The sequence below is a fragment of the Macrotis lagotis genome, chromosome X, assembly GCF_037893015.1.
Source record: "Macrotis lagotis isolate mMagLag1 chromosome X, bilby.v1.9.chrom.fasta, whole genome shotgun sequence".
NCBI lineage: Eukaryota > Metazoa > Chordata > Mammalia > Peramelemorphia > Peramelidae > Macrotis > Macrotis lagotis.
Window position 1 is genome coordinate 622774957 of NC_133666.1, and position 18660 is coordinate 622793616.

An 18660-nucleotide genomic window follows, 5' to 3' on the forward strand; every position below is an offset into this window, starting at 1 on the left:
CCCCATTTGCCTTGCAAAAACCTAAAAAAAAAACCCCTGGGGTTCATGGATCTCTTAAGGAGCTTCTAAGATAAATCTTAGAAGGGAAAAACCTTGAATAGGAAAAAAATAATACCTTTATTTCAATATAATTGGTTTCCTTGTGAGCTTATGCATTTTATTTTTATGAATTTAAAGATATTCTGTAAAGGGATTGATTGGTATCAAAAGGATGCTAAAGGGGTTCATGACCTAAAAGAAAAAAAGGCTTAAGAACCTCTGTTCTATGGATGGGTTACTCCTTTTCTAGCAGGATTCTATTTGAGGAAGGAAGGAAGGTAAGAAGGAAGGAGCATCATTGCCCAACTGGAACTGATCAGTTGGGTCCCCAGTAAGACAGCTACTACTACTCATAGATTGTCCTTCCTTTTCTTTCTATATCTTGCTTTTGGATCTAGATGGCTCTGGAAAAGAAACTGAGACAGGTGATTTTGTACAGCTCTGGAATTTATGATTAGAAGTTACACCCAATTGGAGTATAAAATGGAAAAAAAAACCCTCCTCCTCCTTTCTCCAACCCACACACTGCACCTCTCCCTGAAACACAGTCATTTAGCCACACTATTTCTTTCACTGAAGATCAAAGCACCTGATTAAGTTATTCTGTTCAGAACCATGTTGCCATCCTCTGATGAGCACCACTCTCTCTCAGGATCCCAGAATTTCTGAACAAGAATTCCGTCTGCAAACACCTCTGACAAATGGGTTAGCTTTCATTGCTTAGCTCAGTGCCTGACCATTAATGAATGCCTGTTGACCAAACTTGTTGACTTCTATGAAGGAATAATCTTTTTTTTGATATGTGACTCCTTTTTGTTTTTGTTTTTGCAAGGCAGTCAGGGTTAAATGACTCACCCATGGTCTCACAGCTAGTAAGTACCAAATGTCTGAGACTGGATTTAAATTCAGGTCCTCCTAACTAGAGGACTAGTGTTCTTTACACTACCCTACGTAGATGCCCCCTCTTTTTTTGTAAATGTTGAAGAAATATAAGATTTTGAGACATAACCATTTTTATAATTAGCAATTGGAGAGTCTATTTTCCTTATTAAAAAGTCAGGCAAGGGGTGGCTAGGTGGCACAGTGGATAGAGCATCAGCCCTGGAGTCAGGAGTACCTGAGGTCAAATCCTGCCTCAGACACTTAATAATTGCCTAGCTGTGTGGCCTTGGGCAAGCCACTTAACCCCACTGCCTTGCAAAAACTAAAAAAAAAAAAAAAAAAAAAGTAGGAAAATCGGTATGGCAGGTAAATGATGGGGATTGTTGAAATCTCTTTGTCATCTTCCAATAGGAGAAAGCTGGTCAATGTGCCAGAACTATTTATTTTGTCTCAAGCTGACAATTAATGAAAATATTCTACATCATTGCATTGCTGCTTAATTTGCATCATTGTTTGTCAACCCGGTAGTTTCCAAGGGATGGCAGTGGAGAAAGAAAAGATTAGAAAAAGGTAGGGGGTAAACAAAAAGAGTCAGAGAAAGAGAGAGAGAGAGAGAGAGAGAGAGAGACAGAGACAGAGACAGAGAGACAGAGAGACAGAGAGACAGACAGAGAGAGAGAGAGAGAGAGAGAGAGAGACAGAGACAGAGACAGAGAGACAGAGAGACAGAGAGACAGAGACAGAGAGACAGAAAAACAGAGAAAAGGGGTAAGGGAATCTAAAGATAATGTCGGAAACAGAGAGAGAGAGCAGATTTAGACTATTTTTTCTTTCTCCATTGATGAGCTGGTTGTTGATTTGAAACTGAAAATGTGAAAAACTGCTATCAGTGTCATCACTCTTAATATTATTACTAGCTTTTACATAGTGCACAAGGTTTGCAAAACAGTTTGCAAATATCTCATTTGAGCAATTTAGAACTATGCCCAAAGGACAATCAAATTGTGGATAGCCTTTGATGCAGCAATAGCACTGGGGAAGTCTAAGAGATCATAAAAAACAAACATAATATACATGTACAATATTTATAGCAGCTCTTTTTTTCTGGTGGTTAAGAAATAGAAACTGAGGGAGTGCCCATCTAATGGGATCAGGCTAAACAAGTTTTGGTTAAAGAATTTAATGGAATGTTATTATGCTATTTAAAAAAAAAAGACAAGCAGATAAATTTCAGAAAAACCTGAATTTATATGCAGAAACAGGACAACAGCAATTGTGTAATGATCAACTATGATAGACATAGTTTCCTCTTCTTAACACTACAATGACCTAAGACAATTCCAGAAGAGTTATAATGGAAAATGCTATCCACATCCGGGAAAGAACTATGGAGTCTGAAGATTGAAGCATGCTATTTTCACTTTTTAAAAATCTTCATGGTTTTTCCCTTTTCTTCTTTCTTCTTTTACCACAACTAATGTGGAAATATATTTAATATAATTGCACAAGCACAATATATATCAGATTGCTTGTCATCTTGGGAAGTAGGGAAAAAGAAAAATTTTAAACTCAAAATCTTATAAAAAGTGAATGTTGCAAACTATATGTAATTGGGAAAAAAATAAAATTCTATTTAAAAACAGCAATAACAAATATCTCATTTGAGACTCTGAATGATTAATCAATGGAGTTCTTTCATGTCCCTAGTATAACCTGCAAAAATAGTAAAACAAGTCAGGGGCATAATATTAACCATAATTCCTCCTTGGCTAAAACAAAACAACAAAGTTAGTTTAATGAATGGAGTCTAACTCTCTAGGATCTTACCAGAACTCATGGGTGGAGTGCATCCTTACTACAAATGCTAATGTCTTCCCAATATTTTGGGGAGTTTTTATACAATTTAGATAAAAGCAGTAAAACTTTTGGCAGCCAGCCAATGAGATTTCACATAGATGACATGGTTTTACAAATACAATTCTTTCAAATCTTATAATATTTACTGAAAATTCCTATTGACAAGAATTGCACTTATGCTGAAGAGTTAATGTTACAAACAACAACAGGATTTTCTCTCTGCTCATCCTGGATGTCTCTTATCTTAAAATTTGTTGATCAAGGTACTAACATTGTGATAACCAGATAGATACTGACACAAGTGAAGTCAACATTTTTAGGAGACAGACTTTACAAAGCACACTGCATTTTACAACCCTTAGTTAAAAGCTTAAACAAAAAACTTCTGATTAGAAAATATATATTACTTAAGAAATTTAACTTCCATCCTAAAGAATATCAGGTTATACATTTGTTTATCATTGATTCAACCAGAACAGTTTTCCCTCTTTCAAGAATAACTCTTCATCTAATACACAATTTGAAAGGAATCCTTTGAGATGTCCATTTGAATAGCTCTTACAGACAAGACCTTTTTCCCTTTGATCTATTTAAAAAGGACAAGCCCTGTGGGGAGACAGAGATAATCATATCTGAACCTACTTTCCTTAGTTAAAGCTAACAGGAGAATTATTTTATTTTTAATCAGAACTATAGAGATAAAGAAATATTAATAAACTATTTAAGGATATGAAAGCAGACAATAGTGAACTTGTGGTAAAACACTCAAATAATTGGGAGCCTAGCCAGTCCCTGATAAGGAGCGGAGCCTTTATTGGGAACTTGGTCAGTTTTGTAAGAGCATCCCCCCTTTCTTCAATTATCTGGAGAAGAAACATCCCTCCTGAAACTTGACCAGTTTCAGCATGGATCTTCTGAGTCTAGAGTTATGTAGTTACTTGGCACTATGCCTTCTTTGTTTAAAATCCTATATTTACTGAGCCTTGCTCGGATCTTTTTGGAATCTCACCCATGGAAAGGACACTCTGCCTAGGACCCTCCTGACCCCGACTATGAAAGTGGTTGTTGAAATTCGGGGATACCTAACCTGAGGGCTCCTGTCTGTTTGTCTGATTGGTAAAAACTTTCTATCTTGATTGATTATCTTTGATAAAACTTTCTATCTCTTTTGATTATCTTTGGTAATGTTTCCTATCTCATTCATTATCTTAATTGTAACTGTCATTCTTACAATCCTTTTAGGAATCATTAGTTATTGTTGTTGAAGCTTTCTTTGACTTTACTTTTGTTATATTAATAATAAACTACTTCATGTTTCCCTCCTTTTTGAAGTGTGTCTTACTGTAGGTGCAAATCCGAACTAAAACCATTAATCACACAAATTGGCATCAGGAATAGGATTCATGTACTGTATGCCACTCCTAAAAAGAAATCGAAGAATTAAGGCCCTTGAACAAGATATCCCAGGGTAGGAAGATTTGCCTTACACCTCTTTAGCAAAGGAGCAGGCTAAAGGCGCTGGTGTTTTTCAAGAATGGGGCGGCAGGATTTAGACACGTTTACAAGTTATAATTTGTTTGCAAAACATTCCTATAGGGAAAGTGAAGGAAGTGGCAGAAGTTTGTAAGAAATAAAAAAGGGTGGGCACCATTAACAGTCTATCATAAAATGCAGGACCAGAGATAAGGCTGTGGAAGAAAACACGATTTTGGAAAAGGAAGGAAATGAATTCCAAAGTAAATTTCCTTGCTACAATGTTAGAACTTTATTTATCAGAGTGTGGTTGTAAAAGCTACTAAGAGTGGCACAATTAAAATAAAGAAAGAGAAAAGGGAAGCCTGATAAAAAGAAACTTCATATTATGGTGGGGGGTGCAGACACATATGATTGACTTCTGTTGGAGCTGTCTGCCGTAATACCTTAGTTCAGTGGGCACCCCATGGATACAAAAATTTGATAATGATATTGTTGCTTAGTGAAGCAGGCAAGTCTCTGACAGAAGTTTTGGATAAAATATCCCAATTAGAGAACCTAGGCAACTGGGAGTATACTGATGGAAGTAAATCTTGAATAGGAGCAGTGACTGATCAATCTCAAGATAAGTACAAAAATAGAATGTCTCAAAAAGATTTGCTCATTGCCCTGCTACGAGTAGAAATGGATAGGAATAAGATTGATAGGCTCCCTACTTCTGACTTGTTCAGGATGAATAAGAAAAAAGGAGGACAAGAAATTAAGGCCACTCCATTGGCACCCTCCCTATACCCATATCTGAAGTGTCTTTAAGGAGAATAGTAGATAGGGGCCAGTAAGGGAGGTCAGATGGAGGAATTACTGTCCTCACATAAAGTCAATTAATTATATATTGGGAAAATGGATATACAATTGTTACTAAAGTGTTTATGCAATCCTACTAAATTTAGAATTGGAATGTTCATTAAAATTACAGGTTTGGGAGGAAAAAAAATTTAGGCTGAACAAGTTTAAAATAATGATGAAGATAGGTCAATTATCCAAAAAGGATACTCAGTGGTGATTGTTTCCCTTCCCCCAAGAACACATTAGTAATTGACATTTTAAGGGGATGACTATAAATTTTCTTCATGGGAAATTAATCTTGCTAAAGTAGGAGGACCATCACAATCTGTAAAATTTTAGGTATACAGTAGAATCAAGGACAGAAAAATCTTGCCCAAGGACTTGTAAATAGAACTATGTCTATATAGCTGTAAAAATAGTTTTAAAAAAGTCATTGGATTTGGTTTAGAAGAGTATGTGCTAAAATAAAGGGAAAAAGGAGGTGAATACAGTCTGAAATATGCTTATACAGTATATTAAGGAAAAATACAAGTTGTGCTGGGTTTAAAAGACCTGTGATAGAATAATGAAAGGGTTGCAAGGAAAAATGAAGAGGCATAGAGAAGATTGGGTTTTGGGAAGAATACCAAATTTATGAAAGTTAGTTAAAGCAGGTAGAAAGAAGGTATGAGCAGGTTTGACTTTGTATAAATAAAAATATTGGTTTTGGAAGTTTTGAAAATTGATTTAAAATCAATGTAAAAATAGAACAGACTATAGAGAGCTAGGAATCAACTGATAAGCTATGGAATTTCTTCTGGGATTGTATAACTGAGATCTATACTAAATTGAGATGCATCCTTAAAAGTAACTGGGGCAGAGCAGCTAGGTGGCACAGTGGATACAACACCAGCCCTGGAGTCAGGAGGACCTGAATTCAAATTTGACCTCAGACATTTAATAATTGCCTAACTGTGTGACCTTGGGCAAGTCACTTAACTCCACTGCCTAAAATTTTAAAAAAAGTGACTGGGGCAATTTTAAGAATGTTGCATTAGACTGCTATCTGTAGGGAAGAATTATACTCCTTTTGAACAACAATTGCTAGCTACATATGGGACATTAGTAGAAACCGAATAGCTCACTTTAAATCATGAAGTTCTGCTAAGACCACAAATACCTATTATGTGCTGGATAATAGAAACTCCAGCCTCTCATAAGATAGGACATTCACAAGAGTCCAGAATAATTCAATGGAAATGGTATATAGAGAACTAAACCAGGAAATTCTGGCAACTCCACCCAGCATGAGAAATTGTCTGTGTTTACTTTAGTGCAGTCTCCACTGACCACTCCCCTCAAAAGGCTGTTTCACCAGTCCAACGGAATCAAGGATTTGAGACCTTGAGTCCTTAAGAAAAGAAAACACTTGGTTCACAAATGGCTCTACTAAATATTTAGGACAAATTAGGCATTGGAAGGCCATAGTATATAATCCACTGATTAAGGGTACTTTGGAAAGTACAGACAAGAGAGGCAGCAGGCCGTGGGCAGAACTGAGGGCTGCATATCTAACACTGAAACAGGAGAAAAGGAGACAATGTCAAATCTTTACAGATTCATGGGTCATAGCTAATTTGGATGCCAATTTGGCATTCCAAAAATTGGAAAATTCACGGAAGGGAACTCTGGGGAAAACAAATGTGGATGGATATATGGAATATTGTACAAAATACTAATGTTTCAATTTTCCATGTAAATGCCTATTTATCTGTGAACACTAAGGAATGTGAATATAATGCACATATGGTTGGCACTGCCAAAATTTTTAATGCACAAAAAGAAGATTCTATTCAAATAAGTGATGATGAAATAGCCTTAGACCAATGGATTCTCATCACAGCTGGACATGTAGGCCCCAAGTTACACAAAGGTGGGCATTTATAGAGGAGTTTCATTGTCCTTTCTAATAAGACAAGTTACTGGAAAATGTGAATTATGTTAGTTATTTAAAGAAAAATAGGTCCTAGGGACCATTGTGGGGGAGTTGGGAAAAGGGTCAATACTAGCCTGGATTTGACAAATTGATTATATTTGGCCTCTCTGTATTAGTAAAGGATATCAATACATATGTGCTTAGGAATTTTGATAGCTTGCCCATACAAATGGGCTACCCTATATAATACTTGTAGGAGCTTAGACATCATTAGACATCATTATTTTATATTATGGACCTCCTTTGCAAATACAAAGTGATAATGGATCACATTTGGAGTTTCATGGGCAATCCACAGAACTGATTCACTGTTTTATCCTAGACACTAGTGCACACAGTCAATGAACTTAACGAAAAAGATGGGAGAAGGCTAAAATGTGTCTGAGAAATTATGAAGCTCTTTGACTTAATCAATCAAGAAGGATTCACTAAGCACCTACTTTGTGCCAAACAGTTTTTGATGGCAGAAATACAAATATAAAAAGGAAATAGTTTGTGCCCTCAAGGAGTTTATGTTCCAATGATCCCAAGCTTTTCCCTAAATAAAGGCCCAATTTCCTTTTTATCAGTAATATTCCATTGGTGATATTGTTCATAGTAAATCATGAAATAAACTTCTGAAGCAATGAAGTTGAGTGTTACTCAAAAGTTAATAGAGAGGCACCTGGAGGATGAGTAGTGATTTGATTATCACATTAAAAATGAGAAATTATGTAGAAGCAATATAATAAATGCCATGCAAAAGAAACATTTATGACTGAAAAGAATGGCTGGTCTTCTGGTGAGTACAAAGTATAGAAGTGTTGTTATCCAAGTAAAGGATCTAATGATTTGGGCAGGGTTGTCACTCCCTTTTACACACCCTTCTTTTGAATGGGTGGAACTACTCCTACAGAACTCGAACTCTCACCCGTTTACTATCTCAGTTCCTCCCAACTCAGTAAGAGTGGGGTTTTTTCCCCCTTTCTATTTTGTTGGTTTTCAGACCTGGGAGTATCTGTATTGTGTTACTAAAGGTGAAATTCTTATATCAGGGCAAGATGAGCCAAAGAGGAAGCATTTATCAAAAATGTTTTCATAATCAAGAATAAAAGTTGGAATTTATAAGATAAGATACTGTCTTAACTACAAGCACAAAAGATGCTGACTGGTGATCTGGTGGTGTTATTTCCATGATCTGCTGGGCAGCTTCCAGGAGGCCAAAGTCATTGGGTTCCAGGGGCAGTAGAGTTGAAGGTCTGAACAGAAAGGCTGTATTGAAGATTAGTCCATTTAGAGACAGGTTTGCAGTAACTCTGTTGAAGTAGCCCAAAGTGGTGGAAACATCTCGTTGCTTCATATACCATATTTCGTTGCCAGATATCATATACTGGCTCTTTGCCCAGCATTGCTGGAGTGCCTAGCTGATGCCTAGCTGATACAGGAGGAGAGATCATGTTCAAAGGCTAAGGACTCCTGCAGCGTCCGGCCATCCCCAGGAGTCCTAATTCCTATCAAATCAGACCATGGGGTGAAAAGGTTCTGGAAAGGCAAATGAGAAGGATGTCTTTGCACAACATACCCTCACTATAATAAACATAATTTGCAAGTTGTGTCACCATTAATTTGGTCTGTATGGGCTTCTTCGAATCAAAGGACAGCTATTATTATTCTTCCTAAGTGGCCATGGAAAACAATGGGAAGGAAGCTGGTGAGAGTCCCGCTTGCAACCCTGGCAACCCTATCTACCACTTTTGATTCATTCATTTATTTTCTAAAATAATGTAGTTACATCTTCTCTCTCTGCATTGGGAAACTATAAAAATGAATCAGAAATAACTAGGTTGGTAGGACTTGGACCCGGAGTCAGGAAGACTTGAGTTCAAATTAATCCCCAGATACTCCTTTTTTGTATGAACCTGGGAGAGTCATCTGACCTCAAACTTCCTCAGTCTGCTCATCAGCAAAAGGAGAATAATAATAATCATAATAAGAGTATCTCCTTTCTAAAGTTGTTGTGAGGCTGTGTGATTGACGGTCTTAGTTCAGATTCCCACTTATGGTAAGACACACTCCAGAAAGTGGAAAAACGTGAAGAAGTTTATTAGTATTATAACAAAAGTAAAGTCAAAGAAAGCTTGCAACAACAATTACTAATGATTCCTGAGAGGATTGTAAGAATAGCAGTTACAATTAAGATAATGAAAGAGATGGGAAACATTACCAAAGGTAATCTAAAGAGATAGAAAGTTTTATCAAAGATAATCAATCAAGATAGAAAGTTTTTACCAATCAGACAAGAAAACAGGATCTGGGAAACTCCGACTCATGAAAGATACCTCAGACTGGAGAACCCCAAATTTCAACAATCACTTCATAATCTGGAGTAAGAGGAACCTAGGCAGAGTGTCCTTTCCATGGGTGAGATTCCAAAGGGGTCCATGCAAAGCTTGTGTAATTATAGGATTCTAAACAAAGAAGGCATGGTGCCAAGTATCTACGTGACTGGACTCAGAAGATCTGTGAAACTGGTCAAGTTTCAAGAGGGATGTTTCTTCTCCAGATAACTGAGGAAAGGGGAATGCATTTACAGGATTAGCCAAGTTATCAATAAATGCTGCCCTCCCTATCAGGGACTGGCTAGGTTCCCAATTATACAAGTGTTTTACTACCAGGTCACCATGCCCCTGACTTATTTTTATATTTTGATTCAGGTTGTACCAGGGATATGGAAAAACTTTGATTAATCATTCACTTGGTCTTAAGATCTGACACATTTGTAGTACAGACTGTGAACACTTTAGGGGTAAATTTGTTATATCTTTTACATTTTGCAAAACATATAATAGTTACATACACATAATGGAATTAAAATAATAGTAAAAACAAAGGATTAGCTGATGCTGAAAAATATTTTTGAGCAGGAGATCTAAATAGGAAATCATACCAATGATGATTAGTTTCAGATGTCACTAAATGAGATGCATCTAATACTTTACCAACAGCTTACATGTGTTTGTATTCGATGTTCATTGAGTGCTTTCTGATTATTTTCTAATAGTTGCCACATCTTATCAGATGATTTAAGAATGATTAATGGTTTCAAGGACAGATACACATTAGGTGGAGGTGGAAGTTTGGGTACCCAGGTTAAACTAATATCATCCATGATGTCAGGGGGAAAAGTAAAAATCACCCTGCCAATGTAAAAAACTCACATTACTCAAACAACCAGCAAAAGGAGTTACTTGCCTCACAGATTCCATATCAGTTTGATGATACTATCCAAACAGGCTGAACAGATACTTCACATAACATAGAAAAATTAGATATAGGTTATAAAATTAAGTCATATAGATTAGAGGAATTGTTCATTAAGCAGGGCTCCAACTGCCTTGTAGCCATTCCACATTCAAGCTCATTGTTACAAATCTTATAATCATGCAGAACATGAGTGAAATTATTTAGGTTCTGAATATTGTCCTATAATATGAGACAGAGCAAAATAAGAATACAAAACAAATGTTATAACATCAAAATGACATTTTACTATACTAAATTTTCCTTTATAATGAATTAGTGGTACAGTAAATTACTAGTACATATAAGGTTTTCTGCATGTACCAAGGCCCAATGATCCTTTGGTATATATGCTGAGGTGGTTTTACACAATTCACACTTCCCTGTGACTATAGTCATTGCAGGTTTTCCTTTTGTACATGGTTATAGATATTCTTCAATGAACATTGGGTCCAATTAAACAATGTAGATATGTTAGTATTATTATGTAAGGGGATCAAAGTTGAAACATTAATCAATTTAAGGAATTGTGTTTGGTAGTCTAAGGTTCCTTGGTGAGATAGAATCATCATGGGTAGCCACTGAGCATTTATAGTCAAGGCTTGAGCAACATCTTGGCCAGTTCCTGCTCCACCAGGCTTTTTTCCTTTGACTACACTGGGTCAACTGAGGAAAGCTAATGCTAAAATGTAACATGTACTTTTATGTATTTTGGTTGACATTTTTAGAGCTCTTAGATATTCTGACTATTGTAGGTTCATGGTTTTTTTTTTGAAGAATCTCTTGATATTACTTGTACCTAATCAGCCCACCATGAGTGAATGATTATAGGGTAGAATTAGCATACCATACTATAGGTCCTTGACTGGAGTCAGCAGTTCCATAAAAAAGGGGGTCATTGGATTGTCACTGGATTGGAGTGCATTGTTCTTTAATGAATTCAACTTCCTTTCTAGAATCCCTGAGGGGGAAAAGGAGTTATATTACAATGGATAAGAGAAACATCAGATAAGATCAGTTCCAGCCACCATCTAATGACCATATATTAAATCTTATGCTTTCCACAGTTTTAAATTTGCACTATTCATAGTAATATTGGTAGTGATGCAAGCAATATTACAGGGTAGATATGATTATCTTGCTGTCTGTCTTTAGTGCTGTTCCCCCATCCAAAGTGTAAGGTGTTTTGTTGGTTGATAGCAGGGTAATTCCATGAAAGGTAGCAGGTATGGTAGCAATCATACCTGGAAGTCCAGCTGAATCCAGGGAGGGGAGCCACATTTAGGATCCATAATCTTGGAAAATACTTTATTCATATAAGAAAAACATGGGTTTGAACATATAAGGTATCATCTCCTGAATACAAGAATTGTGTTATTTTTCCCTCAGTCATAATTTCTGTGGCCTTAGGTTTATCTGTAGGTTTACTTTTAACCCATACTTTAGATACCATTTTCATATTAGAATCAAATTCTCCTCCTCTAGTACTAGAGGATCCTAGTTTTAATTTCTTATCCCTACTCGGACCACGATGACCTTAACCTGTCTGTTACCATATTTATTACTACATTGTATAATTGTTAATTCATTTAGGGTTATTAATTAAGCAATTCTTTTAATGGAAAATTTTTTATATTTTTTGTGTAGGTAATGCTTTTTGATACACTTCCTTAACAGTCTGTAGTGAGGGTCTTTATGCTTGTCCACCCATCCGTGGTCCAAGTAGGGATAAGAAATTAATTAACTATATGATTATTACTTAAACTTGTAATCACATGATTAAAACTTGTAACTATATGAACTATGTGATTGTTGATGAAAATTGTACACTCTTGTAACCAAGGAAATGATCTCAGCTTGCTTGTTTGCTTGAAACATACATGATTCTGAAACTATAAAAATAAATCCAAGCAGCTGACAGTCGGTCAACCTGCTCCTGCCTTTACCCCCTTGTTGACTCAACTCATTTTGCCGACTCTATCCCTCTTTTCAGGTTCCAAGGACCCTGCAGAGGCTGGACCCCCGCACTTTGGTTAAACCCAATCAACACAATGTCATTTGCAAATAAAAGAATCAGGAGGACTGATGACCTCTAGAGAATCTTTACACAATCTTCATAATGGTAGACAGTAGTTTATGTCTCTATTCCTAGTTTGAAATAAATAATCAGAGTTTTCAAAATACTTTATGTCCTTCAAGGAATTTTGTATAATTATGTATGTTACATGCATGGGAAATATTTGGGGAGAGAAGAATCTTGAAGGCACCATTTTTCTCCTCTGGGTCAAATGTAACTTTTAAAATAGCCAATAAATGATAGACATAATAGAATTCAATTGTATGACTGTAAAGATGCTGTCTGCTATAGAATATGATTTATGAAAGCCTACCTATTTACTTCTTATACTTTCATCAATGATTTCCTCAATGACTATGCAAATTATTCTTATAAAAAAAATCTTGTGGAATGAGAGGTTAGATAGATGGCTGCATTGATAGTTATTGGTATTCCCCTTGTTTTATTTGGGCAAGGTTGGTAAACCACCTTCCACTTATACTAGTCTATTATGTATGTATGCAAGGGAAAAAGGCTTCCAACAACCAGAATCTATTTCACCCTTTGTCAAATGTGCCTTCTAAATTTGAGCCTAGGATTTTTCTCTGACTTTCCCTGGCATTATGGATGTACTTTGGGAAAAATAAATGTCACAGATGAGTTCTGTTTCTATCTCTCTACAGATGTGAGTTCACCAAGGGAAGAGGAAGATTATGTCACAATAGAGCTGACATGTCTGGACAAGAAAGGGTTTAGGGTGGAGTGTGAGTGCTGAGGACTGCACAGCATGAAATGAAATGCATTATGGTGAGAGTTTGGTCATTAACTTTCTTGTATCTAATCATCTCTTACAATGATGATTGCCTTCAGGTATTATCTCAGTGGATGTGGCTCTCAAGGGTTTCTCAGGAAAAGGAGGAGGAGGAGAGGAGGGGAGATGAGTAAGATGTCCAGAGATAAGAGAAGAATAACTGGAACTCCCTGGTTTAGGGTAGAAGCAGGTGTGAGCAGGCAGGAAAGACTGGGAGAGCAAATATGTCACTTACAGCCTCTCTCTCTCTCTCTCTCTCTCTCTCTCTCTCTCTCTCTCTCTCTCTCTCTCTCTCTCCCCTCTATCTGTCTCTCTCTCTGTCTCTGTCTCTGTCTCTGTCTCTGTCTCTGTCTCTCTCTCTCTCTGTCTCTCTCTCTGGCTCACTATTGTCTAGATCTCCAACAAAGACATACTGGAAGGGAGCATCTGCCTCATATCCAGGCCCTGGGGCAGAATAACTGGAGGAAACTTGGGGAGAGAATACTTGGGAAGCACACTTAGACCACTAGAAAGGGGGTATTGATGTCTGGGGAAAATGGTAGACTCAGTCTCACTCATAGGCCCAAGGTTACTTTCATAACTAGGTACCCAGGCAGAAGTATCTGCCCTTGTAACAAAATAAGTGTTTCAGTCTTACACCCAGAAATGAGAGGAAGAAAACTCAGGGAGTTGGAGTTGAAGGTGAAGACTTACAGCCAAAGGTAGAAAGAGAGATAGAGATAGAGCAGAGAGACACAGAGAGAGAGAGAGAGAAATATTTGAAGGTCAATGGGATGAAGGGCAGATTTGAATAGAAGAGAAGCAAATGGAGAATGATCTATAATAGGCACCTGTAAAGACCTGGAAAAAGTAGTCAAGATATTGACCCAGGGAAGAGGGCTTGAGGGAGAGTCTCATTCACACCCTGCAGATGCTAAAGAAAGGTTTGGAGGATTTTGGTAAGATCCTAGAGAATTAAACTTCATTTATAAACCAACTTTGTTGTTTGTTTTAACTAAAGGGAAATTATGGTTAACAGTTAATGGTATCTGTGACAATGAATCTAGGCTTGACTTTGAAAAAGGATAAACTTTTTTTCTGGACAATTCATTAAAGGGAACCCTTAGGAAAAAACCAGGACAGATTTTAAGCCTGGCATGAGTGAATTGTCTAAAGGTGAGATGGTTATTTTTCAAATTCAAATTGCCCTAATTGTAAACTGTGTTCTTTTCTGAGGTGAAGTTCTCTGGGATTGTTACTGGGGTTTGAGCAAATTTTCACATTTGCCTGGTTTTTGTTTTCCAGCTAAAATGTGGGTGTCAGGGCTCAGTTCTAGATCTAAGGGAGGTATTTTGTTGGTAAGATAGTTCAGTAGTTAGATCTTTGCTAATTTTTTGGTTTGTTTAATAAAAATGTAAAGGAATATTTCTTGGTTTTCTTTTGTCATGTCTAGTGTATATTATGTTATTTGTTTAGTGTCTTGGTTTTGTTGTTTTTGTTTATAGTTATTACTGAATGTTGAAAATATGGGACAGACTAAATCCAAGATAGAGATCCAGTAGAGAGAACTTCTGCTTTTTATATGACTACATATGATCACATATCTTGCTAGAACAGGCAAAAATTAACTATTTACAATCCCTAGCTAAACTGTTCTAGATGGGGGTCAGTTGACAGGATTAAAATAAATTATCTTAAGACAAAATTGAGCTTAAAAGCTAGTAAGACTTCTCAAAAAGAATGGCAATGTTTCTATACCTGGTACAGAGAAATATTAGAAAGAAAAAGGAAATCTGAAAAAGTCTCATTTAGGTCCAGAAGGAAAATTTCTTCTGAGACAAAAAGCCTCATAGCTAAAAAGGTCCTCGACTCTCCTCTAGCAAGGTCTGTGCCCTTCCCCATCCTTTGCCACCAGAGCAGGCTGTGAGCATTGTTCCTATTTCATTTTTTCAACCCTGTCCTGATTTGGTTTGTTATCTCCCTCCTCTTCCTTGGCTGTTCACTCTCCATACTCTCCCAATATTATTTCCTCAGCTCCAGATAGAAACTTGAAGCCTGAATTAGTGGGGATTCAGCCTTTCAAGGTAATAAACACACCATGTCCTCAGGCTGTTCAACCTACTGATGGAGCACAGGCTGTATCTGACTTAAAACTTACAAAATTTAAAACTATTGCTCAGAAGGAAGATGAAACAGTGTTCCAATATTCTGATAGATTTGCAGAAGCCTTTCATGTAACCACAGGTTTGAAGCATGAGAAGGAAGGAGGACAGACTCAGTTTCTCTCTCTCTCTCTCTCTTTAAAACAATCTGCAGCCTATTCTGTCCGGGAATATTGAGCTAAGTGAGCCAAGCTGGCAAGATAAAAACATTCCCAATACATTGTCAAATTGAGTCAGAAATTGAGTCAGAATTTGATAGAATAAAAAGAAAACAATCTCCAAGAAAAGAGGAAATTAAGGGCAAAGAAACATAAGATTCTGAGTCTGCAACTCAAGCAATTGCAAGACTTGCCTATAGTTAGGAGGTAGTCTGAGGATCAGGCAGTCGGGGTTTGTCATAATTGCAAAAAGCCTGGACATCAGAAAAAATAGTGTAGATCCCTTCTCAGAGATTTAGAAAACAGTAGAAACCAAAAATTAAGAAGTCCTTCCCCACAGTCCTTCCAAGTTAAAACTCCTCTTTCTGCTCCTCTTGTACAGAACCACTCTCAGTTACCGTCCTACACCTCCCTCTTCTGTGGCGCCCACTCCTCCCTCTCCTGCAGTATTCACTGTGGCTGACCTATGCAATGGCTATCTTTTCATAGCTGTTTCAGTAAATACGTTTTTGCTTTCAAATGGGAAGGTGAGCAATCTGCATGGATAGACATTTAAAAAACATGCATATGCTTTGGAGTGAAATAAGTGCTTGACTTAATTGTTTGGAAAAGAAATGTTCTCTGGATTTTTACCTCTGGTTTGTCAGAGTTTTGTTTGGTGTTTGCTCTTGTTTGCTGGGAAAGGGTGCTGAAGATTTCATAAAGGAACTGTCTGGCAACCCCTTGTCTTTGTCTGTGTAGTATATAAGAGACCCTCTAGTGTGAGAGCTAGGTGGGGTTTTCTCTGGAGTTCAGGGGCCTGTCTGGTTTGAGTTGCTCTTTTTGTGTTTTATATGTATTTTTGTTAATTTACAGTCAGAGGGAAGCTCTCAGTTCTCTTTCTGCATAGTCAGGTCTGCTGGCATAACTGTGTTCTGATTAGCCAATCTTGCTCTCCATTCTTCCTTTTCAAAAGTAGATTTTTTTTCTTTTCCCCAGAAACTCATGATTGGTGCCACAGGTCAGATTTTCCTGAAAATCATGTTTGTTTTTGGGGGGAGAAGAGGGTTTTGTTATTTTTTATTAGTTCCTATTGTTTTCTATTGTTTCTTTTCTGGTCTGATTGCCTAGTAAGATTTTATTTATTGATTTGGCAAATTACATTGACTGGTCGTAATTAGTATTTTAAAGTTATAATACTACTACTACTACTACTACTAATAATAATAATAATAATAATCAGAAGAAGAAGATGAAGAAGAAGGAGGAGGAGGAGAAGAAGAAAGAAGAAGAAGAAGAAGAATTTGGATTAAAGGTTTCTGTTTTGCTCCACTAGCTGTTCCTCCTTAGTCTCCTCTGTCCCAGAGATCTAAGAAGATGTCACTGGACCTTTTGTGGGATTTGGGAGGGCTAGGGCTCCTAAAATCTCACAACATAAGATGTCAGTTTATAATCTTTGATCTACTAAAATTGTGTCTCTAAACAGTATTGGTTTGGTGAGTTCTCATAAAATAATTAAGTGTTGATTTCAGAATAAAGAATGGAAGCTGAAAATCTTATTCTAATACTGTTTCTCAGAAACTGCAGAAAGAAAAGCTTTTGATTTGTTTAAAAAAATAATAATAGCCCTGTTTGTGGTAGCAAAAAATTGGAAATTAAGTGAATGTCCTTCAATTGGGGAATGACTTAACAAACTCTGGTATATGTATGTCATGGAACACTATTGTTCTGTTAGAAACCAGGAGGGATGGGAATTCAGGGAAGCTTGGAAAGATTTGCATGAACTGATGCTGAGCGAGATGAGCAGAATCAGAAAAACATTGACCACCCTAACAGCACCATGGGGGTGATGATCAACCCTGATGGACTTGCTCATCCCTTTAGTGCAACAAATTAAAATTTTTTTAAATTAATAATAGAAGAGAGGAATATCTATAACTTATATGTATATGTTAAGGACCTGGAAGTCCAGATTTTGGGGTTGATTTAAGAGCAGTTAAAGTTTGCAAATAGAAAAGTTCTTGCTATGTTTTGAAATTATCATGTAGGAGATTACATTCCTGAGAAACCTCATTTTCTTTTTAAGATTGATAAATATATTTGGGTAGAAATTGTGTGGGATAAAAATCCACTTAAAAAATATAGAGACGCCTCTGAGCAAAAAGAAAGTTTATTTTGGCTTTTCTCGAGTAAAGGGCACACTCCAAGTCTCACAAAGGTAGTGAAGATCAAGGAGCTGCCCCGAGGTGACAGTCAAGAAAGATTATATGGTCTAGCAAGATTCCACCCCCCCAGCCCCCTCTCTTCCAATCTGATTGGTTAAGGTTTTCAGAGTTACAATCTTTACATGAAAAATCTACCTGGTAATAAAGAGAAGAATAAAATGTTTTCATAGAATATTACCTCACCATCCTGATGGTGAGGATATCAGAAGATTTCTAATGGTCTTTTGTTAAATATGAATTAATGTTTGAGTATGCAAGGTCTTCTAAGAAACTCTACTATCTTCTTAGTTTAGTACTTACATCAAACAAGAGAAGGCAGTTACTGTTCTCCCAGTCTATCATAAAATAGGTGGCAAACTAAGAATACAAGGTCTCTTCTCTGGAAGTATCCCACTATTTCCCTCCCTAACAGTATCAGGAGGGTGTCTGACTGGGAATGCAAGGTCTCTTCTTCTTTCTTCAAAGAATAATCTAAGAGTAATAGTTTGTCTTTGTTTTAATGATTTTTAATCCTGAGAGGACTTCACTAGGATTATTAACTCTTAAGAGAGAATATTCCACTCAAAGTGAATAAACTACGGAAATTACTAGATGTGGTACTACTATGACAAATAAGATAATGGCATCTGTGGTCATATCACATGGGATGGAAGTGATACATGCCCCTTGGTCATATGAGGAATGTTTAAAAGAACTTCCCCTCACATCCTCTGAGGACATGTAAAGGTGAAAAGATCCTTCCCCCTCCCTCTTTTGGTCTACAGGTGGTATTGTGTGCCCCTTTGACTAAAAAGGGGGGGGAGAGTGATGATGTAATAGTAACATAAGATTTAGTATAATTGATAGTATAATTTTGTAACAGTAGTTTTAAATTTAAAACATGGTAGTAGATATTCTGTAATAATAAAATGTATTACGAATAATGTTCTAAGCTAATAT